General features: G+C 46.3%; 1 protein-coding gene across 5 annotated transcripts in view; it reads right to left on the minus strand.

The window, feature by feature from the left end:
• The window catches only part of NCOA3 (nuclear receptor coactivator 3), a 1125593-nt gene that overhangs the window by 694715 nt on the left and 412662 nt on the right, over window positions 1-18216 (minus strand). The window lies entirely within an intron of this gene.

Raw genomic sequence — 18216 nt, forward strand, 5'->3', positions numbered from 1 at the left:
AGAAGCCATACAAATATATAATGCAACATCAGTCTCAAAACATCCCATTGTTTTTCAACCATTAGATTTCTCCATCACTGCTCTGGGTAGGATTAGGTGTTTCCGTACTGAGGTAAAACTAGAGCTATACACCAGATACAGCCCCTTCGCCAACATTATTGGATTAGGCGAGGAGGAGAACCAATACTCCACTAATGTAAGCAACGAAGTGTCAACAAAGAACTGCAACCCTAAATCATGGCAGTGATCTCAGAACATGTGCAGTCCTCAAAAGGTAAGATCACTTAATTGAGATAAATTGATTGTACATACCTTTTTACGTTTTAGGTCCAATACACAATCTTATGTGGAGTGCTGGGGATGGGGGGTAATCACCTAGTGGCCCCTTAGTCTACTTTCTCATGTAGCATTTTCTGTTACCCTTACTACTTTAAATGGATGGCGGCAGTGGCTTACTTTTTACTACCACTGTGCTTTTTTGGTGTCCATTTTGTCAAAGTGGCTCCCGTCTTCTCTCCCCCCCCCCCCATTTTCTGTTTGTGAGGTCTTTCTTGGTTTTTACTCTATAAGTTGAGACAGGTTTGAGCCCTTTGCTTTTTGCCTTTGGCGGGCTGCAGCCCTGAAGCCAGCCCCTGGCTCCAGTGTGTCTGGAAGGACAGGAAGTGAAGGAGGGTCCCGAAACTCCCCTGTCCTTTGTCTCTAGGTATGCCTGAACAAAATCATTCCCGATTGGCCAGCTGGATATATGGGAAGGACAGCCACACTGCTGTTTGATTGACACCCTAGGGCTGTGAATGAATGAGAAAGCTTAAAAAGGCGAGGGTTCTTGGAACTACAGGCAGAGTCGACCACTCGAAGAACCAGAAGAAAAAATTGCGAAGAGAAGCCCGCTGCAATCTCCTGGACCTCAAAGTGCCCTGTGAAGCTATGCGGACCTTTTTTCGCATCGACAGCAGCTCCGGAAGGAATGACTTCTCCCCTTGGGCTGGTGGGACAGACTAACTCCGCTTTGGCGCAATCCCAACTTGCTGTGCCTCTTCAGTGCTGAAGAAGCCCATTGCCAGTTGTCGAGTTTCCATAACAGAGTACAACATCTTCCGCAGAACGAATCCGGCCAAAAGCTCTAGAAGCCTCTGAAGGACACTCCAGAAGCATGTAATCCTGATCCAGAGTCCCCTCACAAGAGTCTAGGACCGAGGGAGCAAGGAAAGTCCAACCGGGGATATTCGTTCTGCATCAGTTAGGCAAATTGTATGCAGTAACTGTTGGGTGCACTACAACAACCCTGACCTCCTAGTAATAGGGACACAACCTTTGGTACAAGTCTGTACTACACAGGTTGGTAGCGTGTTGAGCAGCCAGGCTCATCTCAAGAGGGGTCAATGTGAGCTGTAGGGGAGTTACAGAGGTTCACAGTGACAAGTATTCAAATAAACTCAAGGTTTCTTGATTAAACAATTATTTATTTAACAGTCAGTTAAAGTAAGCCTTTTTCAGAAGGGAGCAATTTAAAAGCAACACGCAAATACACTCCAAAACTACACACTCTTAGTTCTAAATCAGTAAAGACCCTTTTGGGATGGCCCAAAGTCACAATCTACACCATCAGGTGACTTCAATGGCTAGGATGTTGGGGACATTAATCTTACTATAGCATTTAGAACATTCTTAGGAATTGGTCAAAGGAAAAGGTTATTAGAACAAGCAAGAGATCATAAATATTCTTAAGCAGGCCAATACTTTCTGATTCCCTACGCAGAGTCATTCAGTGTAATAGTTTAAGCCAAAGTCAATGGGAAAAAGTTTAAATGAGCTGAAGCACTTCTGGTAGGTAAGTAAAAAAGTTATTTGCACAATGTTTGATAAGTCTTTGAAGAAAAGACGAATCAATGTAGGGCCACAAGCTGTTTAGGCTTGTGAGTAGTAGAAGATGCAAGCAACTATACAATAAGAGGTAAGTTGTCTCAGAATTTAAGTAGCTTTGGATTGAAGAAAAAGTGCAGCAGATGACTCTTGTTCCTGTGCAACTCTGCGGATCTCGTTGTTCCTGGGCCTCAGTCGTGGGGACAAGAGGGAGGACTTCTGGGTACACCTGCACTGCAAGGGGTGATGGGGCCCCTGAGAGACCCTCGTTTGTGGAAACAAGGCACAATCACCACACACGAACTGATACGCCAGACACAAGGTTGTATTCCCAATATCTAGGGTTTATTGCAAAGCAAATCGTCTCAGTTGGCCAACTGGTCCCACGCCCCGCGACGTGTGTCTATCAGACCTCGGGGTACGCAAGAGAGCGAGATTCATACAACAGTTACATATATACAAAACAAGCATCTAGTAATCCGTAGTGTCACAATTTATACCGCCCCTATTGCATTTCTTTTGAACTAGGCACGATGATTGGCAATGGTGACGAGTTTGACACCTTCAAACATTCATTGTGTAACAGTTTGCAATTTTGTAAGCCCACAGACACGAAGTATGTGTTTTAAAGAACACAATGCTTCTGTTTTCTGCAAGCAAGCTGTGCATAGGGAGAGACACATTCCTGGCCTTGCTATCTCCTAGTTGCTATTCGTGTGCCGGGGGTCAACTTGCTCTCCAGGGTTGTACGGGGCTCAGGGAGGGTGGGGGGGCGCAAAGGAGAGCGTAATTCAAGTCATTTAATGTTTGCTCCGGCGTTCCTACTGTCCTTACCGAGACTAGCTGGCACCTGCTGTACTGATTAAAATGCCTTGTTGCTCTCTTTCCAAGGATATGCGAGGGAGGGGACCAGACATTTCTGTCTGAGTTACTGCATTATGTTTCAACATGCCACTCGCAGCCTTGCATTGTGCACCAATGAAGCAGAATAACATTTCAGCAAAGCAGTTTTACATGAGGCAAAAAGCAAATGTTAGAGAGAAAACAAAATGTCGATTTCAGTCGCTTCAAAATGGCCGCACCTCAGTCAAGTTTATGGCTATTTCTAATACTAGATGCACGAGACGGTTGGTCTTCGGCCAACATAATACATAGCCTTATGATCGAGGGGTGTCTATTTTTGTAGATCGACAGGGGATGGTCCCCGCTCGCAACCGGCAATCTTCAAAGAAGTGGCACTTTGGTGTTTCAGCTCCTTGAGACTACCGCAAATAGCAACACAGCTGTTCTTGGCTGTCGAGATGGTCTTTCCTTGCTTCTCCGGTCGCACACTCTGTTGAGGGGGCTCAGGCTCGGTCAGTCCCGCTTCCTGGGAGTCCGGAGGATCTTCCCGGAGTCCTTGGCAGGCTTAAAAGCAACACACAATCTGGTGTCCCTCTCCCTGGCTATTCAGTTTCTAGCAGCAAAACTCTGGAAATTCAACCAGCTCCGAAAAGATGCCCAGGTGGCTTACTTTGGAGTGGATTGGGACCACAAACTCAAACGGGAGAAGTCGTCCTTGCAGGGAGCTTCTCTGTCGATACGCATTTGGAGTTTCAGCACAGCAGCAGGGCTTCACCAGGCAAACCAACAGTCGAGGAGTTGCAGCATGCGTCCACTTCAAGTAGTTCTCCGGTTCCTTCGTCCAGTGGTCGACACTGCCCTCCAAGACAAAAGTCTCACCTTTTATTCAGTTCTCTCCCATTCATTCCAGCCTAGCTGTCACTCACCCAGAAGGGTGGCTGTCCTTGCCGGACAGTCAGCCGGCCAATCAATGCAGAGTGCATTTGGGTCTCCTAGGAGACTAAGTACAGGGAGTGTCGGGAACCTCCCTCACTTCCTGTCCCCGCCAGACACCCTGGAGCCAAAGGAGGGCTTCACTCGTGAATCCCACCTAAGGCAAAGCAAAGAAAGGGACCAAACCTGGTTTGGCGTTCAGTAAATCTCAAGAAGGACCTTTCCACAATGGAATGGGGAAAAAAGAAGGCTGAGTCCATTTTGACAAAAATGGCACCCTTGGGTGCTTTACTGCAACTGCAAACGCAGCCCGCAGTAAATGCACACCATGGTAGTTAAAAGTAAACCACAGCCACCAGCCATTCAGTGAGGAAAGGGTAACATACAAATGTTACATGAGAAGCTAGGCAAAGGGGATACTATGTAACTCCTCCAGCACCCTATTGTAAAATAGTGTGTGCAGGTCTAGACAGTTACAAATGTAAGTAAAGTCAATTTCACTTTACTGCTCTGGGAAACAGAAGTTTATTAAACCTATGGGAAATCTGGAAGACTTCCCTGTGTCACTGTACTGAAGGTGCTGTGCGACAATGTAAAAGATGATGCCTATGGAGTTTGTCAGGCTCCATAAACAAAAGAAACAGTAAAAAAAATAAAACAAACTAAAAAATTAAAATCACATTAAAATACGATAGAGTGGGAAAAAAAGGGTCTCACTCTCTCCAGATTAAAAAAAAGAAAGTCCTCAAAATGCAGCAAAGTTGCTGGGGGTCTCTAAGGTGGAGGGAATTAGCACATTTCTGAGAATTCTCCCCAACACTGTGCTGTTTGCGAGGCGCTGAAACGAAGAAGATCTGTAGCTGCCGAAGTCCTTTCCCATAGTACTGCCACAGGAGCCCGCCAGACGTCCTCCCTCTTGTCCCCATGACCGAGGCCCAGGAACAAGGGTCCGCTTGCCTGTAGCGAATCGGAATCCAGCTGAACCACCTTCTTCAAATCAGAGTTACTTTGGGGGGCTCAGGGTACTTCCCCTATTGCCCAAAGTCATGTTTTCTTACTTGAAAGCACAGGCTTACCCTTTCCGAGTTGATATCAACTCCCCTTGCACAGGATTAACAGCTTGTGTTCCTTCAGTGATTTTCTTGAACTATCTGACTTTGTGAAAGACTTTATCCAAGAAGTGCAACTGGATCAGAACTATAGACCTTGTCCAATTGACTTTTGGCTGTCCTGGCTCCTTAAAAGCACCCTTCTAATTATTGACTTTGGCACCGCTTGTCCCCTCATAGGTTGCAATTTGTTCAACACTTATTGCTGGGAAAGGCTTAACTAGATTTCATTAGAGGATTCAACCTGTCTTCATGTTCTGAGAAGAACAAGTTACTTACCCCTGGTAACGTTCTTTCGACTGGATGTTCCTCCCACGTATTCCTCATCCCCCACCCCAGCCTACCCCACCATACAATTTACGTGCTTTACACTCTGCGTTTTCTGAGAGCTCTTCGAATGGATTGTGGCCTCATGTATTCCTCATCTACGATAGACTTCCAAAGCAGTGACAATTTGGAGTGGAGAGTACCAATAAATGTAATCATGGACTGTATGAAGAACAGCCTTTGAAAAAAGACCTCGAGATGAGGTCGAGTCCAAACATGAATGCTTTACGGACGTATGCATAGATGACCAGGGAGGCCACTGCACAGATCTTTTTTACCGGAAGACCTCTTTGCAGAGCCGCAGAAGTTGCCATCCCCTAGTGGAATGGGACCTTAGCCCATCTGTTGGTTCTTTACCTGCCAGTCTATAACATTCTCCAATTGCTAAAATTATCCATCTGGATATAGTCTGTTTGGTTACTGTCAGGCCCAATTTGTGGCCGGTATACCCAATGAAGAGTTGATCATCTTGTCGAAATTTAGCAAGTCTTGACATTTAAAAGCTTAGAGCCCTTTTTGGGTCTAGCCTGTGAAGCCTTTCTTCCTCCTTTCCTGCATGAGGGGAGGATAAAAAGTTGGCAGTGTTATCTTTTGAGACAAATGAAAATAACCAGGTTACTCAACGTAGTCACCACCTTACTCCTAGTCCATAGTCCCCTTTCCTCCATACTTATGGGACATCTCTCCGTCCTGTGGGACGGGACCGGAGCACTTTGTAAAAAGCATCCACATTTTATTTTTCAAAAATGTGTCCTTCCTCGCTTTCTGCGCGGGGCCTGGCACTCGGCCGTAACCCTGCCCACCTTGGCTCTGCCCCGCGCATCGCCCATCAGTCCTTTTCTATCGCCAGATCAGAGACCGATTAGCAATAACAGAGGAACCTTAGAGGGGATGGCGGGCGGGCGTATGGAGGAAAGGGGACTAGGAGTAAGATTGTCACTACGGTGAGTAACCTGGTTATACTCCTACGTCCCGTCCACTTTCCTCCATACTTAGGAGAGATTTCAAAGCACTCCTAACTGGAACTAAGGGAGGATGGAAATACCCCTTATTGAAAAAGGTTCTTCAGCACAGCCTGCCCAAACTGAGCATCAGCTCTCGAGCTCATGTCAAGACAATAATGCTTACAAAAAGCGGATGCGAGGCCCAAGTAGCTGCCCTAGCGATGGACTCCCAGGGGACATACTTCTGAACCGCAGCTGCCTTGCCCAGCACCAGGTGTGCATGAATACCCTTAGGAGGTTTCAGCCCTTGGACGGTGAAAGACTCCGTAATGCAGGCGGCGATCCACCGAGAAATAGTCGCCTTAGACGCCTACTTACCCTGAGTGTTACCGAAAGTCACAAAAAGTTAACTCCTAAGCTCGGAAGTCCTGTCAAGGTAGAACTTAAGAACCCTTCTGACATCAAGACAGTGCAGAACCCTTTCTGCCTCTGAGGTAGGGTTCGGAAAAAAAAACGGCAGGGAGATCGACTGATTCAGATGGAATTCAGTTACCACCTTCGGTAGAAAGGCAGGGTTTGTCCGTAGGACACCTTGTCCTTGTGAAAGACCAAGAAGGGATGCTCCACTGACCAGGCCTGGAGCGAGCTCACCTGCCTCGCTGACGTAATGGCGATCAGAAAGGACACTTTCCAGGTACTTGAGGTCCACCGTGGCCATGGGTTCAAAAGGCTTATGGCACAGCGCCGTCAGGACTACATTTAGATCCCACGGCGGGTGCGGACTATGAACTGGAGGGTAGAGGCATGCCTTTTAACCACTGGGTTACTTAGAGAGTAGGAACATTGGTCTGTAGAAAGATAAGCGTAGACCGCTGAAAGGTAGGTTCTGCATGACAGAATGTGAACACCCGACTCTGCTAGGGAGGACACGAAGGACAGCACAGTGTCAATCGTAGCCACCCTTGGGTCCAACTGCTTTCCCAAACATCAATGACAGAACCTGAGCCATTTACTCCTGTATTGGGATCTGGTCGAGGGTTTCCTGGGTGCCTGGATAATACGCATGTTATCCGTAGACAAGTTAAGATGCTCTAAAGACCTGAACTCGGGCACCATGCCGCCAAGCTGAGCGATTGTGGGGGTGGGTGCCACATCTGCTGTTCCCCTTGATGAAGAAGATCGGGGGTCACTGGTAACCTGATCGGCGGATACACCGACAGGTGTTGAAGTTCTGAGAACCAAAACCTGGCCGGCCACCAGGGGGGTAGGAGTAGAAGGGAGCAGTTCACTGAATTCTTCAGTTTCCAAATTGCTCGATGGACTAGAGGCAGAGGCGGGAAGGCATAAGCTCTCATGTTGTGCCATGGAATCTCGAGAGCATCCCCCAGAGAGGAGGCTCCCAGACCCCCTCTGGAGGCATACCAAGGAAGCTTCTTGTTCACCACCGTAGCGAAGAGATCCACCTCCAGTGTGCCCCAACGCAAGAAGATCCATGAGAGGACCTCCGCCTTCAAATCCCACTCGTAGCTGACCACTGTCCGCTGGCTGAGGGCATCCGCTGTGACATTCAGCTGGCCCGGGATGTGCACTGGAAGAAGCCAGACCCCATGAAGCACGGCCCAGTCCCAAATCTAGATGGACAGGTCCAGAGTGGGGTGGGGGGGAACTTTGTTCCCCATTGCTTGTTGATGTAATACATCGACACCACATTGTCCGTGCGTATGCGGACCACCTTGTTGGCAATGATCGGGTCCACAGCCTGACGCCAAGAATGCCGAAGAGCCATCTGGGTCGGTCTCATCTTGAGAAGAGGAAGACCCAGCACACACGCGGCCATGAGGCCCAGAAGCCTCTGGAACCACCAGGCCAACATGCTCTCCGACTGCGCACACATCTGACACGTGGCTAACAGATCTGCCATTCTGTCCCCGGTCAGGTACACTCTGCAGTCGATCGTGTTTCAGCAAAAACCCAGGAAAATATGGTCCTGCGAAACCGTCATGGAAGATTTCCGCCAGTTCACCGACAGCCCAAGATGGAACAGGAGCTGAAGGAGAGACTGGAGATTGCCCGCTGCTGCCAGCGGACAAGTGCTGCATAAGAGCCTGTCATCCAAATATGGATACACATGGATACCCTGGAGACGAAGATATGCCGCAATCAGCGACATCATCTTCGTGAAGACACGCGGTGCCGAGCTGAGGCCAAAAGGAAGCACTCTAAACTCAAAGTACTCCTCTCCCAAAGAGAAGCGGAGATATCTCCTGTGTGGGTTCCAAATCAGGATATGCATGTACGCATCCTGAAGATCCACGATGCTGAGCCAATCTCCCATCTGCTGGGCGTGACCATCTTGAATTTCTCTTGGGGTAGGGCAAGATTGAACTGGGAAAGGTCTAGGATGGTGCGCAGGCCTGCCTGGTTGGGTTTGGGCACCGTAAACAGCCGGGAGTAGAAGCCCTCCCCTCGCTCCCCAAGGTGAACGGGTTCCACAGCTCTGAGGTCAAGAAGTTTCTGAACTTGGGCTTTGAGAGAGGGCGAGCCCGACCGCTGAAAAGGAGGGTTGAGGGGTGGGGTGTGGGGTAGGGGTAAGCGGAAGCCCGCTCGAGCGACTAACTAGACCCATCTGTCTTCTGTGATGGTCTGCCACGCCTCCCAATGAGACGCAATGAGCCCTCCACCGGGGTCTCTTGCGAGCACGGAAAACCCTCATTTAGTAGGTTTATCGGTGGCTGTGCCACACTGGCCCCTCCACCGACGTATCCACATAAATAAACGGTGCCGACCCTACAGGCAACGAAACATTGTGCGGAAGAGGCATCCGAGCATTCCAGGCATAAACTGGCCGACAAGGATGCGCACAAGGGACTCTATGTTCACCCAAGGGTTCAAGCCCTACACCCAAAATGGTAGCACCCAAAATGGTCGTAGCGAGAACAGGCGCCATTTAGTCCTCATCTGAGGGGAACTGCGGCACGTGAGGAAGTGAGGCAGGGCTCCCCCATCGCTGGATCAGGGCTCTTAACTTTAGCCTTAACATAAAGGACCTCGGCAGAGCCGGTACTGAGGGGCCTGGAATGTTTTTGTGACATACCAACCGCCAAATTAGCCTTCGAAGGAAGGACCTCGGCACTGCCAGTAAAAGAAGAACTTTGTATCTTCGACCCCTCAACATGTCTGGTGTTGCCGCAAGAGCGGGAACAGTGAGAAACTGCTTTCACCGACAAGGCCTTGCCAGGCCTCTCAGAACGGTTTGCAGCTTTAGCCTCTGGACGAGGGACCTCGGACCCAGGCCCGGTAACAGCCTTATCTGTGCGGGCTTCAAACATCCGTTCAGTAACAGCAAACCCACCCAGGGCCTCGGGGAGCACCCCAGTCTTATTTTTGATGGAGGCTGACAGAGGCCTCAGAGTGAGCTCAGAGTGAGCTCCGGTACCCCACGACTCAGTAGAACTGGGTCTACAAACAGACCCCACAGGAGGGGCCTCGGAGCGTGCTCCGGTATCCACAGGCCCCTTACGGAGACCCTCGGAGAAAACTCTGGTACAATTATTAGGCCCAACTGGCACCTCAGGGTGAACCCTGGTGGCAGGGTGATCAACGCCCCTCCCGGCCCGAGAGGAACCCGGAAAGGTATCCCCTGGCCGGGGTGCTCTGAAAAGTAAAGAACTTACCGGGCGTTTTTTCTTATCGTCGATGAACGCCTGAAAATGTGAAGGAGTTCGTCAGAACACCTCCTCCCACCGCTCCAACCGACGTTGAAGTGCCCCGACCGAAAGGGAGTCGCAGTAAAAACAGAAGTCCCAACGGTGATCCGGACCCAAGCACTCTAAACAAAGAAGATGGGGATCCGTCCCTCGCGAAACGACAGTGACACGATGAACAATCTGGAAAGTCTAGTTTGAACGACAGACCAGTACACGATCGCTAGCGAGAGCCAGAGAGGAAAAAGGGAAGAAAATCTTCTGAGGATGCAAGTGCGTCCAGTCCCGAACAAGCGGAGAAAAGGACTGATGGGAGATGGGCGGGGTTACGGCCGCGTGCCGGGCCCTGCGCAGAAAGAGGAAGGACCAATTTTTTAAAAGAAATGTTTTGATGCTTTTTACAAAGTGCTCCGGTCCCGTCCCACAGGACGGAGAGATGACCCACAAGTATGGAGGAAAGGGGACAGGACGTAGGAGTATCAGAGACAACATTAGAAAGGAATGATGGTTTGACTTTAAGGATATCCTGTTAGAGCCACTAGGACTGTTTTTAATGTAAGGAGCCTTAGAGGACATGTAATGGAATGAATGCGAGAATTTTTTTATTTTATTTGTAACAATTAGTTTGCATTTCAAACTTCAATTACAAATCGAGAAAACCAAGATAGTTCACATGAATCATAAATTCACAGTATTGTTGTTTCCAGTATAATTATTTCCAACGTAACACAGCATCCAATGTATTGATTTCAAGAAGTTGGTTATCATACAACACTGGTATTTGCTGAAATGAGGAAATCATCGTTCAGGTTGTGCTCTAGAAAGTCACATACTGCACATGTAAGTGGTACATTATTACTCGATAGTATCCTGTACCACCAGCCTTCAGTGTCACCATCAACAGGCGCGTAGCTCCCGAGATAACTAGTTCGCGAATGCGTGAGATGTGGGCATTTCGTGATCAGATGTTTCAATGATTCTGTCGAAAGTTCACAAAACCTACACAAATTATTGGAGACGTGTGTGTCGCGTCTAAACCATAAGATCTCCTTGGTTCTAAGTGCATTTAATCGAACTCTCAAGAATTGATTTCGATGTTTCCTTGATGGAAATTTTCGCAGATATTTTGGTAATCCATCTAAGCTGTTGACTGCTAGTCCTAGATCAATTGAGGTTTTCAGAACATTTCTTCGTTCCAAATTTTGGATCCAGTTCCATTCGCTCAGTTTTTTTTTGGCAATTTGCGGTGTTGCTAGTAATGTTTCCCATTTTATGTCTGCGTATTCGAGTATCCGTTTTAATCTGGTTATCCATTCTAACAGAATGCCATGGTATGAACTAGAGGGGTCTAAGGATAAGATTTGATACGCGGGAACCGGATCTTCTAGTGACATCTTCCGTAGCATGGCCATAGATTTCCATACAACAATATTGTGCATGGAATCAATTCCCAGCTCGTGTCTTATGGAGATCATCGATACACTCGTTGGCAGTTTGAAAATACGTCTCCAAAATGTTCCCTCCAGGGAAGACCACATTTTGTAACTTAAATTCCAGGCAGCTTCAGCTCCAAATGTGATCGATGGAATCACTTTTTGGGAGTAAAAGGTTAATACAGGGTTCAATGTAAATTTTCCGTATTCGGCGTGTAACTTTGCCCCTTGCAGTGAAAAAGTTATCATGCGTTGTTTTAGGTCTTCCATCCATTCGACTTCTCTAATTGAGGTGTTAAATTGGATGCCTAGATAGCGGACCACTGGGACGTGTTTTATCTGCACGTCTGCGAGTTTCCATCTAAATTTTCTGATTAGTCTTTTGGATGAGTCACCGATCGCCACGATCTTAGACTTTTCTACATTAATTTCTAGATCGTTGTCTATAAGTAGCTATTAAGAGCTACTAACAGTCTTTGAAGGCCAATGGGGGTTGAGTCTATTAGAACAATGTCATCAGCGTAGATGGTCCAACTGATATTCTGATCGTTTATTTTTGGTGGAAAACATTGCACCGATGGAAAAGCTTCAGAGACATCAGATATAAATAGTTTAAAGAGGAGGGCCGCCAAGGGGCATCCCTGCTTGACTCCCTTGTTAGTTATTATCTCCTCAGACAGGTCCCCTACCTCATTTATTCGTACTTTGATAGAAGTGTCTTTGTGAAGAGCCATTATTGGTTGCAATAATTCTGGTGGACAGGACCATTTCTTTAATTTTGTCCATAATTTATGTCGATTTAATGAGTCGAATGCTTGTTTCATATCTATAAATGCAATAAACAGGTTTTTACCATTTTTCAGGGCTTCTAGTTTGAGCACGTTTAGTATCGTCAGATTTAATTCTGTGCCAACACCCTTGGTGAAGCCAGTTTGACGTATATCAAAGTGACCAGTGGCTGAGGCCCATTTCGAAAGCTTCTGCTGTAGAAAGGTTGCAAATATCTTGCCCACAATGTCCAAGAGGGCAATGGGACGATAGTTTGCCGGGTCGTCCCGATTTCCCTTTTTGAATATGGGAACTATGATGGCAGAGTTCCACGAGTGAGGCAAGGTCTTCGTCGTGGCTATTACTCAAAACAAGTGTACGATAAATGTTACCCAAAGCCCGTTGTTTGCTTTTAGCATCACATTTGTGAGGCCATCTGGCCCAGCAGCTCTTGAATTTTTAAGGTGTTTAATAGCTGTTATGATGTCTTCTTTGGATTCGTTTGTGTCCCAAAATTGAGCAGCTGTTGGAATATCATTGACCTTGGTATTTTCCTTGATTGTAAAAACCTTTTCAAAGTGTTGTTGCCAGATTACTTTTGATATACTATGATGCATTTTAGCATTCTGAAATACATCTTTGTTGTTTATGATGCTCCATAATTCCTTAGTTTTGTGACAGATAATCATCCTTAGAATTTTCTCACAACGCTCTTGGTCTTTCATAATAGCGAAGCATTTCAACCAAATACGGTATTTCATTTTGCATCGTTTCATTAGTGCAAGCTTGTTGAAATCTGGTCCTTTTTTCAATTTTCGAATTTTTGAGCTACTAAGGCACTAAATTCATATTTCTTTATATAGTTACAATTGGTTCCATGATTGTACTTGGTTTGGAACTGTGCCAGCAGTGCTGTATAATTTAATTTGTCCTTCGCAGCAACAGTTGTTGAAGACATGTTTTTAGTTAGACTCTCAATTTGTCGACTATTTATTTTGAGTCTGTTGCCTCTTTAATTTACTTCCATCGACTGAGTAAATTTACTCATCGCTGTTTTTGGTAGCGCTTTCCAAGTTAATTGTAGCGGATTATGGTCGCTGAGTGACGAATCCAAAATTTTCAGATGTTTGATATCATGACACATCGTTTTAGAGGCTCAGATGTAATCAATTTTTTTTTGCACCCGTCCGGGTGCCACGTGTGATTTGGAGGGATGTCTCTTGTTTGACCATTCAACATCATATAGTTTCTGGTGATCAGTGCTTGTTGGAATTGGTAGCCTCTACCAGTTACATTGGTTTGGTGTTTATGCTTTGTGAGGATCTTGCCATCTTCGAACCAGGAGAAATTTAAGTCTCCACATAGGATCACATTCAAGTTGATGTAGCTTTCCATGCTGTCATCAATGATTTTTGTTATTGACTGTATGAATCGACGAGAAGAGATCATCGTTGTATTCCAATATGTATTAAGTAGGAGCAGGTGATTTGATTTTACACCCACGCCCAGTTTGTTTTGCAGTATTGTTCCTTGAACAAATAGATTTGGGGAGAAAGACTGCAAAATCTCCCAACCACTTGCATTGTTTATCATGGTCAGCAGACCTGAGAAAGGGCGACCGAGTTGATTTTTCCCTGCGGGATTGAACAACAGAGTATCCATCTCTTAATGGTACCTCCCGCAGCCACGTCTCCTGTAAACAGACAGCAAAATTGTTTTCCAGGGAGATCTCAAAGTTCTGAAACAAGTGTCGGAAGCCTCTGGTATTCCATGATATTAATACATTTGTGTCATCACTGATGGTTTCCAATAGCTAGGTTCTTTGGGTTTTGTTTTGTGAAATGTAATTTGAGGAAGCTTTTTGTGTAGAGGGTTGCGAGTGTCTTTCATTTTCTGCTCTTTCTTTTACGTTGAATCGTTTTCTGAGAGCTTCTCGTCTTTGTTCATGTGTAGACTCACGATCTTCGGTAGGTCTTTTTTCAGGAAATGTTTTAGTTTTTTTGGTCTCTAAAGTTAGATCAAAGCCATACAACATCAATTCATCTTTGGCGGAGATTAGTGTATTTTCTACAGCTTGAGAGTTGATGTGTAAATAGACTTTGTCTAATGAGTCTTCATTGATGTATTCGACGATTGCAATGTCATTTGAATTTATCGTTCTTAGTGTGGGGAAATTATGTAGAAGACATCACATTTTTGCGATTTAAATTTACCTCGTCATCAGAAAAGATGTTCTCAAGCCTGACCTTCCAATGATTATGATGTTTGGTCTGCAGTGCATTCAATGGTTCTTTTAATTTAGTTAGATTTTGTTTTCGCCACTGTGCAGCCGTCATCTTTGGATTTAGCGTTGTCGTGCTTGCCTTTGTGTTTCGGTCAGATACCCTTTTATTCTTCTAGTTTTGACTTGAGTCGGGACCAGAAGAGCGACTTTGAGTAAAGCGCGTTGCTTTTACATTTGGAAATTGATCTTTTTTTGTTTTTTCTTGCTATGATTTCTTCACAGCTGGACAAGGACTCATCACGCTAGGGTGTGAGTTGTCTAGATCTTGTGTGAGCGACGTTGTTTCATCGGATTCAACTGAATATGTTGAGAGGTCACATAGGTCGGTAACACTTAAGTCATTTCTATCTGCCTCTGATCTGGATTCCAAACGTCTTCTTTTGTTTGGGTTCGGTTTTTCCACCACCGTTGGATTAGCGATTGCGCTTGACACTGATTTAGCTGATGTCACTGACGCAATGCTGTCCAATTTAGTGTTGTGTGGACAGCGAGAAAAAAAGACTAAGCTTTTGAGGGGTGGAAAGATTTCTTACAAATTGTTTAGTTTTAGATCGGTTTTTGCTCACATTAAGTTTTCTCTTTTTTAGATTCTGTTTGGAAAGTGATAGTTTTGTTACCTTTTCACCAGGTTTTGATTGTTGTGAAAATTCAAGCGTCTTTGCAGGCCCCATGAAAATTCCAAAGGTGTTGAGCTTCCCTGTTATGGGAACTACACCATCAGTGTTTTGCTGTTCGACTAGTGGGACTGCACTGGGTAAATTATTAGTTGGTGCTGAGTTGCAATTAGGTACTTTATTTGCGGACGCAGTTGCGCCTTCGTCATGGTCTTGAACAGAGACAGCGGCCGTTGGGTCGAGTATTGTGGAGGGCACTCTATCTCACTAGTTTGGGAGGGGCCGTCGTTATTTTGGACGATACTTTTCCTAGTTTTAGTCTTTCCACGGGATGCCAAAATGTTTTGTGTGACATTTGTTATTGGGTTTTCACTTCCACATCTTGCTTTCTGTGAGTGTCTTCTGTCTTGATCATTTCCGACAGCCACAGATCTCACTGCATCGGCATGTCGGACCCATTTCAGTGTTTCTAAGATTGCTTCCATTAGATCAGTTTTGTCAGTATGGTCTCTCATGGCAAGGTCGCCTAGCCGGTTTTGCCATTGGAAGGAAATCTCGGCTTCGCGATCAACTCTTGCCATAAGGTAAGCATTGTTTTCTTGGAGAGTCGCGATTTTGGTTACCAGAGCTTAGTAAATGGTATCAAAGCTAATGATGTAGCTGCTAGTACGTTGTTGTGGATCTGTATACCGGCTGCCACTGATAAATTCTCTTTAACTGTGTCTGAATTTATGTCTTGACTGGACGGCTCTTCTAGTTGGCTTGCTCTACTTTCGTTTGTAGCATGTTGGTAAGTTGCTGTTTTATTTCGTTGATGATGAAGAGAACTGGAATAATCCCTTACTGTTTTTGAATTGATATTTGCTAACATGTTTGACTGCAGATGGACTTCTTTTTGGGAGGGTGTACTGGTGCGAGCTTTAAAGGTGTCGTTCCTTGACTGCTGCAGTCTATTTGCAAGGTTAGAAGGTATTTTTTCTTTTGCAGTCGTATTAGATGAGGCATTTGTAAAGCTATTGATCAGTTTCTCTTTCACCATTTTATAGTCTGCTGTGAGACGTTCTGTGAGCTGTGCTTCTCGCCCTGCCAGGTCAACTCGAAGGCTATTCTTCTGAGCTTGAGTCGACAAAAAGTGATGGGATACTGGGATATGTGAGAGGCGACTCGACTCTGCCTTGGTGGCGTTGGGAACAGCCTTAGAAACAGCCACCGCACTTCTAGTTGCGGTTACCGCTGTAATTGCTTCATCATTTGCAGGTAGAGCCATTTCATTGCAATTGGCGTTTCGGGCGGCTTCATTTTGTGGCATGCGAGAGATTTCCAGTCGCCCTCTGCCCATTTCCATTACTGGCATCTGTATTTCCATAGATGGATTTAAGTTTGGGCACTCAATGGACAGCCTGGAAATTATATTGTCAGTAGTTAGTGGCGGAACAAATGTAAAATTTGTGTGGTCGCCTATTCCATTTGGTAGTTTTAATGCCAGAAGTTCAATGTCAGTGACATCAAAGGGGGATTGGAAAGAGGCAGTGTCAATTTCCACCATTTCACTTACTCCCAGCGTCTGAGCCGATTTATTTTCATTGACCGTATGCACGTCAATTGGTAGAGGCAACAGATTTTGTTCTGCCTCTTTTCGAAGATCTTTCACAGCATTTATAGAGTCCTCTTCTCTCCCATTTAGTGCTAACAAGCGTTCATTATCCAGCGCAGTTGCAGCTTTGGAGTAGAGTACATCGTGTTTGATTAGAGCCGTACATATTGATTCTTTGCACGCTGCCTTTATCAAGGCTGGATTTGCTGTGTTAGGCAAGCACTTTTCGGTCGGATGGTTAGCTGTCTCAACAGCTGGTAAGGCATTGGGAGTTGTGTTGTCTTCGCCGTCTGTATCGGCTGTCCTCATTTTTGACGAGCTGTCAGCTTTTCGAGCCGGAGCAGGGGCGAGGGCAGGAAAAGGAGAAGGAGGGCGGGAGGGAAAGGGAACAGTGGGTAGGAGTTATGGAAGAAGGGGGGGAAGGGGTGGAAGAGGAAGGCGAGAGGGCGGACGGCGGAGAGGAGGGAAGGGAAGGCAGCAGCTCGATTTGTGCCTTTATTACTGGCGCCGCTGTGGGCTCAATGTTTACCGACATTTCCCCACGGCTACGAGCGCTCAACGTTCTTAAACGAGTTTGTGGTCTCGTGTCAATCATCATTACCATGTTGGTTCTTACCAGAGGACGGCAACTAGACACGTTTTTCTACCGCTTCTTCGACTTCTGCAGCGGTGCGCGGCGGTGTACGGCGGACTGGAGGCAGACTGGACTCTGCACCGGACTCCACGCCGCGCTCCGCGCTCTGGAAAGGTTTTTGAAGTGGAAGGGAGTCGAAATAGAAACAGGACTGACCACGTAGTGCAGCTCCTCACACCACAGGTAATAACAGAGGACTGGAGGCACACTGGACTCTGCACCGGACTCCATGTGCCAAATTTAAGTCCCAAACAGGAACATGAAAAGGGACTGGAGGGTACACTTTAGTGAGACCCTTTAGAAATTGCACAATCAATGGTAACTTGAAATAAGAGACCTCGTCAGAGGAGTGCTTAAAAATGGAAAGCGCAGCCAGGTACCCTTTATTGTTCCTATCTGGAATCCCAGATTGGCTAAAAGCAACAGGAAAGAAAGCACTGTAGGTGTGCCATATTGGAATGGATCCACAGTGTTATCTTTGCACCAGTTACTGCTTATTCCAATAATCCCGGAACAAGGATTTGGTTGCTGGCCTTCTGGCCGAAGCAAGATCTCCATTACGTAATCCGCAAAGTCCCAATCCTTATTATATGAGCCTCTCAGAAACCATGTGGGAAGGCTGAGCATCTTGACCTCTGGATAGAGAACCCGACCTTCCTCTTGCGAATGAAGATCCTCCCTTTGTGGAAGACGTACTGGAGAACAGATGGACAAGTCCAGAAGGTCTGGGTACCACGTACTCCTGGCCCAATCCTGAGCAATTAGGATCATGGATTTCCTGAACTTTCTCAACCTCCCGATCACATGAGGAATGAAAGGGACTGTAGGAAACGCGTAGAGAAGTGGAAATTCACAGTCCACTATGAACACGTCTCCTAGAGCTCTTATTGGGGGAAATTCCCTTGAGCAATAATGTTCGCACTTCCGATTAATCTTGGTCGCAAAAAGAACCACTAGAGGGGTTCCTCAAAGGGTGAAGATCTCTTGAAGGACTTCCTGCGCTAGTTGCCACTCGTGGGAGACTGCTCCGATTGCTCAGAGCATCCGCTGCCGTGTGCTGTGCTCCGGCTAGGTGAACTGCCGACAGATTCCTTTTTGAATTGCTCTGAACCAGAGCTGCATTGCCTCCCTGCACAGTGGTAGTGACCCTACACCTCCCTCTCTTG

The sequence above is a fragment of the Ambystoma mexicanum genome, chromosome 3p (genome assembly GCF_040938575.1).
Source record: "Ambystoma mexicanum isolate Mex_15411 chromosome 3p, UKY_AmexF1_1, whole genome shotgun sequence".
In the NCBI taxonomy this organism is placed as follows: domain Eukaryota; kingdom Metazoa; phylum Chordata; class Amphibia; order Caudata; family Ambystomatidae; genus Ambystoma; species Ambystoma mexicanum.